Below are 12,337 nucleotides of genomic sequence, written 5' to 3' on the forward strand. Positions count from 1 at the left end.
CCTGTATTGATAGATATAAATTAATTACTAATTAGGGGTAAAATGGTAATTTATTCCATTTTACCTAGGTATAAAAGCGGAATTTCGAGAGGAGGGTGTTATTCTTGATGGTTCTCTATCACAGCTGCAAGATAGAGAGGAGCCCCAGCCTGGATCAACCTGTTTGGTACATTTCCCTTCATTGTATCTGAATTTTGGTGCATTTTGAATGAAATTAGTTCAATTTCTTGTTTGTTCTTCTTGATTCTGATCTGAACTTCTAAATCGCTTGGCTTGAGTGGCATGTACAAGCCCTGATTAGGATTGAGAGGAGAAATTGAGGGATTTAACTAGGCATTCAACTGCATTCCCAAAGAAAAACTCTAAAAAATTAACTTTGAATTCTAGGGTATTAAAACTTTAGTTTCTTTTATCGTTATCACATAGTGTTGTAGTCAGTTCTGAATTATCTAATCTACAAAACAACCAAACCAAGTAAAAAAACCTTCTTCTTAAGTCCCTCTAAAGTGAATTCCTTGATCCTCTCCTTTGGATCAATTAATTCAGCTTAGAATCCCCTAAATTCTTCTACTCTTCTCATCTCCTCTACCTTCCTCTCTCAATATTCTTTCCAATTAGGTTAAATTGCCCCTCATTGAACATTAAGTGGTCCTAATTATAGAAAATCATCTAATTGAACTCCTTACTAGCCTCCCTTGGACGATATCTTCACTCATCATGTGCATCTTAAGTGAGGTTTTATAAATCTTATTGTATAAGCTAAAATTTACAGCGACAAGGGCTAAAACTGCATAATTTTTACCCTATTGTTGGCTTATCAATTGGCGCCGTTACCGGGGAGTCAACGCTAAGGAATTCAACTTACCTTTATTTATAAAAGAAATTTTGCAAGTGTTGATTGAATTTTTGATAAGTATCTTTGTCATCAATTTTAAATTGAAAAGTGATTTGGTGGCTAACGACTAACGGGTGTTGTGTTTGAATTAGTGGTTTTGTATGAAGCTTAGGTCTTGATTTGAATCAGGGAGCAGTGATAGAGATTCCCCAGTAGTAGACTCCTCCACACCCGAATCGTCCTTCACTGAACCTACATTCATAGAAGAGACGTCGATTAGAACCTTACCAATGGACCCTATAGGTAATGGAGCAGGAACCCCTGAAGTAGTTAATGATGGACGAAGGAGGATTAGAGAATATTCCACACCAGCTGAAACTCCCATCTTAACCAGGATACCTGCCCCTATTGGAGATGATGTGATGTTTAGAATTGACCCACACCAATTTCAGTTACTACCATCCTTTTTAGGAAAGGCAAACGAAGAGCCGTATGATTTCGTAGAAAAATTTTATGAAGCCTGTGATAGTTGTACTTACCCCAGAATTTCGAAGGAAGCAGTGAGAATGAAATTATTCCCTCATGCCCTTAAGGATAGAGCCAAAGATTGGTTTAGAACGCTAGGGACAAATTTCAAATCTTGGAACGAGATGGAGAAAAGTTTTTTAAAGAGATATTATACAGTGGCGAGGACAAACTCCTTCAGAAGGGAAATTAGGAATTTTCAGCAGGGAAACGATACCTTCAGTGAAGCTTGGGAAAGATTGATGGGGCTCATTAGGAAATGCCCCCACCATGGCATTCTCAAATGGGAGTTAGTGCAAATTTTTTTTGAGGGATTGAATGATGTCGAAAAAGGAAGAGTTGATATTTCAAGTGGAGGAGCAATAGCAGATATGTATGAAGATGAAGCCATGGCCCTCCTACAAAAGATGTCAGACAATCTGGCCAACCACCAAGATGCTTCCAATCATGTAAGGGTCACTCCTCGAAAAGGTGGATTGTTGGATGTTAGGGGGGTTGAACCTCAGATTACTATGGATCGAATTGAAAAACAGATAGGTGTCATGATGGGAAAAGCTATGGAAAAGATGAATGAAAAAATGATTTCATTATTGCAAGGGCAGAGTAGTGGAGGAGCACACAACCAAATAAATCGATGTGAAATGTGCTCAAGCGATAGCCACACGGGAGAAGAATGCCCTATGATTTCAGAAGTGAATGCTATAGGCAGGCTGGAAGGGAACAATGGTCAATGACCCCGAGGGGAAACTTAGGAGGACAGGGATGGAACAATAATAATCGGCCATCTCAACAACAGTTTCAACCAAAAGCGAACAATCCACATCACCAACAACATTATCAACCTTAGCGAGATTTTTCAGATCCCACTAACGCGACTCTCACCAAGGTAATTGAGGAGCTACAAGAAGACAAGAAGAGGATGATCAAGCTTTTCAAAGAAATGGAGGAGAGGCACCGGCGGGAGATGGATAAGCTCAAGGCGGAGGTCGGCCTTCACATCGGTCAACAATTCTTCCATGGTGGAGCACCACAAGGTACTTGAGAAGACCCCATGAAGATGGGCGCATAACCAGGTAAACTCCCTACTCAGGCCTGTATTAATCCTAGTAATTTTCTTTATGTTGATGATATGTGTAGCATAGCTAGTGAGCATACTCATAATATGCATGCCATGACTGAAAAAAAGGAAGAAGGAGAGTTAGGTGCTGTATCGAAACTTAAAAGTGAGAGAGAACTGTCTAATCCATTTGCGGCTGTAGAAAAACAAAAGGCGGCTGAGGATAATTTAGATGAACGAGAAAAAGATGAGGAAATTGTAGTAGAGGAAAATCTCAAAAAGGAACCCGATCCAAAAGCCTATTGTCCACCTATCCCTTTCCCTAGTGCCTTGCAAGCAAAGAAGGAAAAATCGAAAGATAGCCCACTTCTTGAGTATTTAAAGGAAGCCACTGTTGAAATTCCCATTTTAGATGCAATACAATACATCCCTGATTATTCCAAATTTGTGAAAAACCTTTGCACACCTTCTAGGAAGCAAAAGAGGATTCAACTTTATGAGAATATTAGCTCAATATTTTTGCATGAATTACCTCAAAAGCGCAAAGATCCGGGAGCACCAGTAATTAAATGTGAAATTAGAGGAGAAGTATTTACCAAAGCCTTGCTTGATCCAGGAGCTAGTGTGAATATTATGCCTAAGGTTTTATTTGAGACTTTTAAATTTGGCGAATTGCAACCAGTAAATTTAGAATTGCAGTTAGCGGATGGATCAATTAGAAGACCGTGTGGTTAGCTGGTGGATATTGTTATGAAAGTAGAAAAATGTTCATTTCCCATAGATTTTATAGTAGTGGATGTGAAAATTTCAGGAAAAATTAGTCATGCGCCCATTATTTTAGGACACCCATTTTTAGCTACCGCAAGAGTAAACACTGATTGGAATGAAGGGAAAATTAAATTGCGAATGGGAAAACAGGAGATTGAACTACCAATTTCTCAATTGATGAGATGTCCCAATAGTAGTCAGGAAGATATTTATACATGTTCCTTAAATGATGAAGAGGATGAATGCAATGCTATAGAGAACATAATGTATGATGTGTTCGCAGTGAATGAGAGTGTTTATGAGGGGGAAGAGGATGACGGTAACAAAATGAAGTGTGAGAGTATGAATAACCATATATCCATGCGCACTGATGAATTGGAGTTGAAACCTCTTCCGTCTCATCTTAAATATGCTTTCTTAGGTCCAAGAAAAATGTACCCTGTGATTTTCTCTTCGACCCTCACCATGGAGCAGGAAGCTAACCTATTAAATGTATTATGACAGCATAAGAGCTCCATTGGATGGACCATAGAAGACATCAAGGGAATCAGCCCTGATGTCTGCCAGCATAGAATTTTTATCGAGGAGGGGTCAAAGCCCTCAGTACAACATCAACGTCGACTAAACCCTTATCTATATGATTTAGTGTCAAAAGAAATTACCAAGTGGCTGAAAGCGGGATTCATTTACCCTATTTCAGATAGTAAGTGGGTTAGTCCAATTCATGTAGTGCCCAAAAAAGCAGGAATTACTTTTCAAAAGAATCAGGATGGAGAAGAGATCCAAACTAGGGTAGCATCAAGTTGGAGGGTATGCATAGATTATCAGAAGTTAAATTTAGCAACCAAAAAAGACCACTACCCTTTGCCTTTTATTGATCAAATACTTGAAAAATTAGCTGGACAAAGTTTCTATTGTTTCTTAGATGGGTATTCAGGATACAATCAAATTGGAATTCATGAAAGTGACCAAGATAAGACTACATTCACGTGTCCCCTAGGAACATTTGCTTTTAGAAAAATGCCATTTGGACTTTCTAATGCGCCAGTAACATTTCAAAGGTGCATGAGTGCAATGTTTTTTGATCTTATTGGTACATGCCTCGAGTTTTTCACTAATATTAGAATATATTGAATATGAATTCTCATAACTTATATATAACTAATATATGTAATGCATCAGCAAAAAAATGAAGCAGTTACTATGTTTGTTGGATATTCAGAGTTCAGATAGAGTATAAAATATGTTAGACTAGTATTAGAGACACGTTGTTTTTGGCAATTTGAATCGAGTGAATTTTCTGCTCATTTAAGCTTGAGCGGTAGTATCTTACAGATGATACCTTAAATAGATGTGATATTGGGGGGAATGGTTTGTATAAGTCAGAGAACTGTAGTTGGAGAACATAAATGAAGAACATAAATGGAATGGTTTTTATAAATGGAATTTGATAATAATATTATGACAAATAATTCAATGACAAATAATAGTTGGGGAGGAAGTAACATTAAATATTTTCACTATTTTTAAATCATAAGCTAGTGAACTGTAGTTGAAGAACAGAAATGATATTCAAATTCTGTTTTTATATTTTCCCCCGACCAAAGATATTAGTATGTTTGAAACATCTTGAATGTCCTAAAACCTTTTGTTAAAGCTAACGCCTCCCAAGAAAATTCTTGAGGGCTAAGACTCAGTGTGATGTGATGATTATGGCTCACAATACCTATTACTTGGCAGGCATGGGGCGAAAACCCTATAAAGGATAAATTTTCAGTAAATCATGGAGTAAATAAAATTTTATAGATAAACAATCATCATTTTATTCTAATAATAGTGTTCATCATCCGACCTCCCAGTTCTAGCCCTCAGGAACATGAACATGCTATAAACATGTAGTGGAAGGAATGTGTGTCTTACACTACTGATCAGCTGGATCCTGTAATACTCAATGATGAATATTTCAAAAATTAAAAGGACTAAGGACTAGCTACTCATTCGAAAAAGGGCAAGGGCATAGATGAAAAAAAATATTTATATCATAATTGTGTCCAGTGAAGACAAAAAAGGTAAGTGGGTATCAATAGGAGGATCATGAATAAGTAGTAGACAAGGGACCTCAACTTAAAGTAAAATATCATTCCATGAGACACGTTAGGAAAAAAAAAAGATTCACCTGTTGGATCTGTGCATCAAATGGACAATATAACCATATGAAGATGCGTGAAGGTAACCCTACTCATAATCAAGAAATAATCCCTATATTTTTACCCAGGAGGTAAGGTGATAGCAGAAGTGGGCTGATACAGTTCCATTACACACGAAAATATGTGATAAATAAAGAGGGTAAGTGATCACACAAGCCGATATCTGATACCTTAAATATTTATGCCATCTCACGAAAAGTAATCATGAAGAAAAATGTGGAGACGGAATAAGGGGAGGTGTACTAAATTGGGTACATAGAAAAGGGAACATTTGAAAGCACTGGAAATCAATTATGACTGGTGGATAGGAGATGGAAATTTCATGTGAAGGGAGCTACTTTATCTAGACACTATCCCACATATTTTGAAAGAATATATTGAGAGTCAACTTAACTATATTAGTGTATTAAAAGCAACATTTTATAAATATTTATTTAAGTAAGCATTTATATCACAAATTTTTTCTTGTGTTTATATATAAGGCATTAGTGGCCTACATTATTGTTTGGGAAATGATGACAGTGACTGTGGAGGACAAGAGGGTACCCAATGTACCATTACATAATATCATGGATCAGTATAACTCATTTTATCATTCATTGTCCTCAGCCTTACATGATACTACCACAAATATGCTTTAAACGACTTAGAATTTAATTAATAATTAATTTAAAGAAAAAAATAAATACCTGTTTCACTCCCCTTAGGTTTTTATATCCTAATCCATTATATTATTCTAAACATAGTTGTCATAGAATACTGATTGGTATCGCCACTTAAATATCCTTTCACTTTAAGATATTTTTGATGTTTAAATTTAAATTATCGTGCAGTACTATAACTTCAATAAACCTCTCTCTAATTTAGCTCAAGATCTAGTTGTCATGATGATTTTCACCCTTCCTTTTTCATTCTCCTTTAGTTATAGGTAAAAACTACTTCAGTTTCATTTTTTTATTCAAAATGTTCGAGTATAAAATTATTATATCATATATATTTCTTCTAACATGATCGTGGGATGCCTAATTCCGATTGCCATTTATAGAAAATGGATACTAAAATCTCACTTGAATCAATCATCAAGGCTAATTACATAATTGAACTTTAGGTACCCTAAATGAGAGTAATATTCATCTATTTTCCAGTTAATTTTCTGTTCTTATATCCCTGTGATATGTCTTTATTTTTCTAGAATCCTAACAGTGACTGTCCATATTTCTTTGCCAACATACTTGATCAAGGTGAATGTAACAAGCAGATAAATTGAGTATCAAATTTATTTTTCCGATAAAGTTGCAATCAGAAGAGGGATATCATGATGCTTAGAGAGTTGATAAAGGTGGATTAAAATTAAAACATTAAACCGAGTTTCATAAAATTGAAATGGTACAAAATTATTTAAATGAACCGGTACCTTTTTTTCATTATTGCATCAGAAATAATTCTATAAATAACTTCAAAAGACTTTGCATAATAACTCATTTCAAAACCTATGTTGTCATTACATTGTCTTTCAAAATGCAAAAATAAAAATTTAGGCCAAAGCTATAAAATATTGTAATAAATGACGTTCCAAAAATACTACTAAGTTCATTTTGGATCCGTATCATCTTGGGTAGCGCACGGGAATTGTGCAAACCCATATTTGATGTACGAAAAATAGAAAGCGCATGAATAGTGGGTAAATATTATCTTAAACAAATATTTCATGGAACTAAATAACGCAAATCCTAGAAACGACATAATTCACAATATTTCCCCCAAAATAACAAAAAAATCGGTACATTGTTTAGGGAATATATTGTTATCCAAGTTATTTTTCCTTTATTACATAAATTCAACGTTTGATCCTTGGAAATTTGCCAATATATTTTTCACGATGGACTTGAATAACTAAAGATTACAAATTGGTGTAAAAAAATAATTTAAGCACATCAAAATTAGTATTGTATAACATGAAAGAAAAAATGAACTCTCTTGTATTGAAGGGATTCTTATATATTCTAACAATCATTAATACATCGGGTAGTCAATAGCTTCACAATTGAAGTACGACTGGCGTGGTGTGGAGATGGCAGATGACTGGCCAAGAATCAGTGATACATTTTGGTTTGCGCAGTTATCACATTGAAAAAAACATGGAAAATATTTTTTTGATTTATTTTTTTCACCAAGGAAAGGCGACACCACCCTCAGCTCCAAAATCAATCTCGAGCAATTTCCTGACTTGTTGTGGTCGTCAAAGCATCAAGAAATAAAACAAGTATCTTTAGAGGAAAAATAATCATTTGATGTTAAATTAGGTAACCTGGGAGACGTAAATATGTTTCCAACAGCAGCCCCTCCCAGGGAATAAAATAAAATTGACTGGTTAAAATGGGACGAGAAGAAATCAGCACTACAAACGAGTAGTATATCAAGTAAATACAAGGCCTTGGAAAAATAATGGCCGCATTTCTGCAAATACTCAACTTGTGATCTCAAAAAACGCCTATCTTTTGGAGATGAAGCTTCACCGATTGTGGAGGGGATCAGGGCAGCTGGGCACACGTCGCTTGCTCTCTTCTTCATTGTCAGGGGACGGTGGGAAAGTTCTCTTACCAGGGAAGAAGACTCTCGCTCTAAACATTTGCTTATTCTCCTCCGTAAAAGATCCCCACGGCGGCACTTGAATCTGCTGCCCCCGTTGAGTAGCGGAGCATCCGATCCATAAGTGCACTGCCCACATCAGTAGTACAGCTACCCCGAAGAACATTCCTCTTCTCCCTCTCCCCTCCGCTCCCATGTCCAAACTTACCCACGTTGAACCAAGAGAGAGAAAGAGATAAAGAGAGAAAGATATGCAGAGAAAGAGAGATATGTAGAGAAAAAGAGAGAGATTTGTGAAGAAAGAGAAAGAGAGAAGTAGAGAGAGATATATCGAGTAACAGAGAGATATCTAGAGAAAGATATATAGAGAGGGATATGTAGTGTAAGAGAGATATATAGAGAGGTGTGTAGAGTAAGAGATACGTAGAGAAAGAGAGATGTAGAGTAAGATAGATTTTTGTAGAGAAAGAGAGATATAGCGAGAGATATTTGTAGACGAAGAGAGAGCGATAAGTAGTGTAAGAGAGATATAGAGAGAGATGTGTAGAGTAAGAGATACGTAGAGAAAGAGAGATGTAGAGTAAGATAGATTTTTGTAGAGAGAGAGATGTAGCGAGAGAGAATAGTAGATGAAGAGGGATTTAGCGAGAGAGATTTAATAGAGTAAGAGAGATGTAGAGAGAGATTTATGTAGAATAAGAGAGATACATACAGAGAGAAGGGAGAGGGATGTCGAGAGACAGAGAGAGGAAAGAGAGATAGATAAATAGATAGAGGGATGAGGCGAGAGATAGATAGATAGAGAGAGAGGAAAGAGAGAAAGAGAATAGAGACAGATACAGAGAGAGAGAGAGGTAGATAGATAGAGAGAGAGGAAAGAGAGAAAGAGAATAGAGACAGATACAGAGAGAGAGAGAGGTAGATAGATAGAGAGAGAGGAAAGAGAGAAAGAGAATAGAGACAGATACAGAGAGAGAGAGAGGTAGATAGATAGAGAGAGAGGAAAGAGAGAAAGAGAATAGAGACAGATACAGAGAGAGAGAGAGGTAGATAGATAGAGAGAGAGGAAAGAGAGAAAGAGAATAGAGACAGATACAGAGAGAGAGAGAGGTAGATAAATAGAGAGAGAGGAAAGAGAATAGAGACAGATAGAGAGATAGATAGATAGATAGAGAGAGAGAGAGGAAAGAGAGAAAGAGAAGAGAGACAGATATAGAGAGAGAGAGGTAGATAGATAGATAGATACAAGATAGGTAGAGAGAAAAGAGATATGAGAAGAAAGAGAGAGAGAGAGAGAGAGAGAGAGGAAAGAGAGAGAAAGGGATGTAGAGATATAGATAGCGAGAGAGGAAAATGAGAGAATAAAGAAAGAGAGGAAAGAGAGAGGAAGAGATGCAGAGAGATAGATGGCGAGAGAAAAGAAAAAAAGAGTGAATACAGAAAGAGAGGAAAGAGAGAGGGAGAGATGCAGAGAAATAGATGACAGAGAGAGACAAGTATAGAGAGAGAGGAAAGAGAAATAGATAGATAGATAGAGAGAGAGATAGACAAGGCGATCCAGACAGCCAGTGTGGGTCTAGTTACGTTACGTGCGGGTTAGGAAGTGGAAGAAGACGCGGGGATTCGCAGATCGGACCGCCAGCGGTGTCCCAAACGAGTTCTGGCGGTCCCGCTGTGATATCTGAGAGACTCAAACATAATTATTCGGACACTGTTCAGTCATCAGTTCTTACACTGGGTTTCATTAATCCGCCAGATGGAGGAGTTTTGTGTTTGAGCCCTTGTAAATTTGAAGTCTTTGATTCGTCTGACGATCAGACGATGTTAAGTGGCATCTCTCCCGATGATCTGATGATGTCGGAGCCATTTTTTCATTTATATTCAAGAAACGCAATAAATGAATGTTCACGCGGAGAGGCAGGTCTCTCTCTCTCTCTCTCTCTCTCTCTCTCTCTCTCTCTCTCTCGCTCAATCGTCCTCTCTCTCTATAATATATTCATGAAAACACGGGAGAAGCAAGAAAGGCAATGTGGACCGCATCCTTTCGTTCTGTCAATGAAAGCGAGCACGGGTCATGCCCGAAAGCTAAATTTGAGGAGGGGCGCGAGTTCACTCCCTTTCTATCGATCTAACCTTATCTCTTCACGGAAGTAAAGCGGGTTGACGCTCAAAAGTTAAGTTTCAGTGGCATGTACGCGTGAGAACCATCTTTTTTAATTAACGAGATCATCGGTCCACTCTCAAACGCTAATTTTAGAGAGAAAGAGAGATGATCTCTCTCACTCAGTCACCCAACTAGAAAGTTTCGACGATGGAAAAAGAGACGCTAAACCTCTCTCTATCTCCCTCTTTATCTCTCTATTTTACACTTTCTCTGCCTGTGAGGTGGTGTGGGAGACAAATCTGTAAATGCCAAAACCCAAGGCGCAAGAGGATTCTGATTCAATGCGATTAAATGAGCCCTTCAATTTGCTCCCAACTGCACTGACCGCAATCCCGTCGTCTTCCCCGCCTGCGCCTCTCGCACTTTCATCGTCACTGACTGAGTTCTCCAAAAACGAATCCACTCTATCCGGTTTCTGAATATCTCTCTCTCTCTCTCTCTATCTATCTATCTCTAGCTCTCCATCTCTCAATCGCTCTGTTTTCCTTTTTAAAACTTCCATCCAAATTTAAAATACTCTGTTGGGTCGGCCCTTGGCTGGCAAAGAGGCCAAAACAAGAAGTGGTACATGGATGACCATTCTGTTGAATACCAATAGCAGTCGGCGAGGCAGCACTATCCAGTTGTAAGGAGTTTGTTAAATGACTGTCTTAGTCTTCTTTTCGGCTGGTGTAGTTTGGGTGGATCTCTGCCTTGAGATGTCTTACATCACTGTAATAATATCTTAATTAGAAGATTTTAACGTAAAGTGTTCAATAATGGCAGTACCTTTCAGACCCTGATAGGGTAGTGGGCTAAGGAAATTGGAAGGGGATAGCTGGCCAGTCACAGCAGGGGCAGTTGGAGAATAGCAAAGCTTTGATATCTAGGGAACTAGATGCATCTCAATAACAAACCCTAATCGCAAACCTTTGATATCTAGCCAGCCGGATATGGAGTTGAAGAAGGTTATTGTCAGCCCCTTGGAAATTTTCAGGCGTGGGTTTTTCTGCAAGTTAGCTTGAAGTGCTTGAAATTTCCTTACTCGACCTTTTTCAGACTTTGTTTTAGCTTGGTTCTAAATCCTCAGCCATCGGATTGTCTTAGTATTTGCACATATTAAGCCTGCATTGCTCACATGGCAGGCTATTTTTAGGCTTGACCTTGCATGCTTTGTATTGTTGCTTTTTGTGCCTGGTCTGCTTCTTGGAATGATAGTTATCCTCAGAGCTCCGGCGTTAGAGGTCAGCATTAAATCTGCACTTTTTTCCTCTTTATTCCTTTAGTGGGCTTTGGTTCAATCTTTCTCAGGATCATCCGCTGCAGTCACGATTGGTAAAAGATTATCCTCGTGGTTCAATAGATGTAGTCACAAATCCCCATCTTCATCTCCTTCGACCCATAAACAAGTTCTTCAAGAAGATTACTGCATACTCCTTGTGCATCTTCTGCTCATCTTCTGTCATCCTCAGATCCATTATCAGTGTGTCTTGTATCATCATTCGCACCATTTGTACTATCAATTTACCGTTCCCACTGTCCCTGGGATACTATGTGCCATCAGTACACTCCTACACTAGCGCCTCCTGCTTTCTAAACATTGCCTCAGACGCCATCACCGATCCCATCACTGGACTCATTCTTCGTGCAATCACAGGCACTACCACCGATACCATGACTAGCACCATCACTGATACCTCACATTGAGGATGATCTCTTTAAACCATGGATAAGAGAAACAAGAACATCAACTCACCTATCACCTTGGGTGTGTTAAGGACAGTGAGATGCAATACTGTATTCAAGAAGAGGGAAGTAGAGAAGAAGAGAGAGGGCTTCTCTCAACCCTAACTCAATTGCCATTCAGGCTGAAACGTTAGACAACAGAAGAGAGATATGAGAATCAGAGAATGGACAGGGTGATGGGCAGAGCAGCCGCCCTGCGAGACTGTCAGAAATTCGCTGGAGAAACGACGCGGTTAGACGTCGCCAGTGAGATTACCACCGAATACCAGTGACAGAAGGAGCACCTCCGCTGTAAACTCACGAAAAGCTCTATTAAAAAGAATCTATTACATCTTCATAAATAGGGAAACAGCAGGGGAAGGAAAAATAACTACCGATCACCACGATCGGCCAGTGTTGCGCGGCGTGGAGAAACTCCCGCATCACCGCACACCATGCCCACGATGCAGTTACGTGGCCACGAACCC

At 38.4% G+C, this 12,337-nt stretch overlaps 1 non-coding gene across 1 annotated transcript; it reads right to left on the reverse strand.

The window, feature by feature from the left end:
* Positions 1–1,529: 1,529 nt before the first annotated feature.
* On the reverse strand, positions 1,530–1,637 carry LOC144709942 (small nucleolar RNA R71). The gene has a single exon (XR_013583160.1). It is a non-coding gene; the product is annotated as a small nucleolar RNA R71 (small nucleolar RNA).
* Between the last annotated feature and the right edge of the window lie 10,700 nt (positions 1,638–12,337).

This window comes from Wolffia australiana, chromosome 11 (assembly GCF_029677425.1).
Source record: "Wolffia australiana isolate 7733 chromosome 11, ASM2967742v1".
NCBI classification, from domain to species: Eukaryota; Viridiplantae; Streptophyta; class Magnoliopsida; order Alismatales; family Araceae; genus Wolffia; species Wolffia australiana.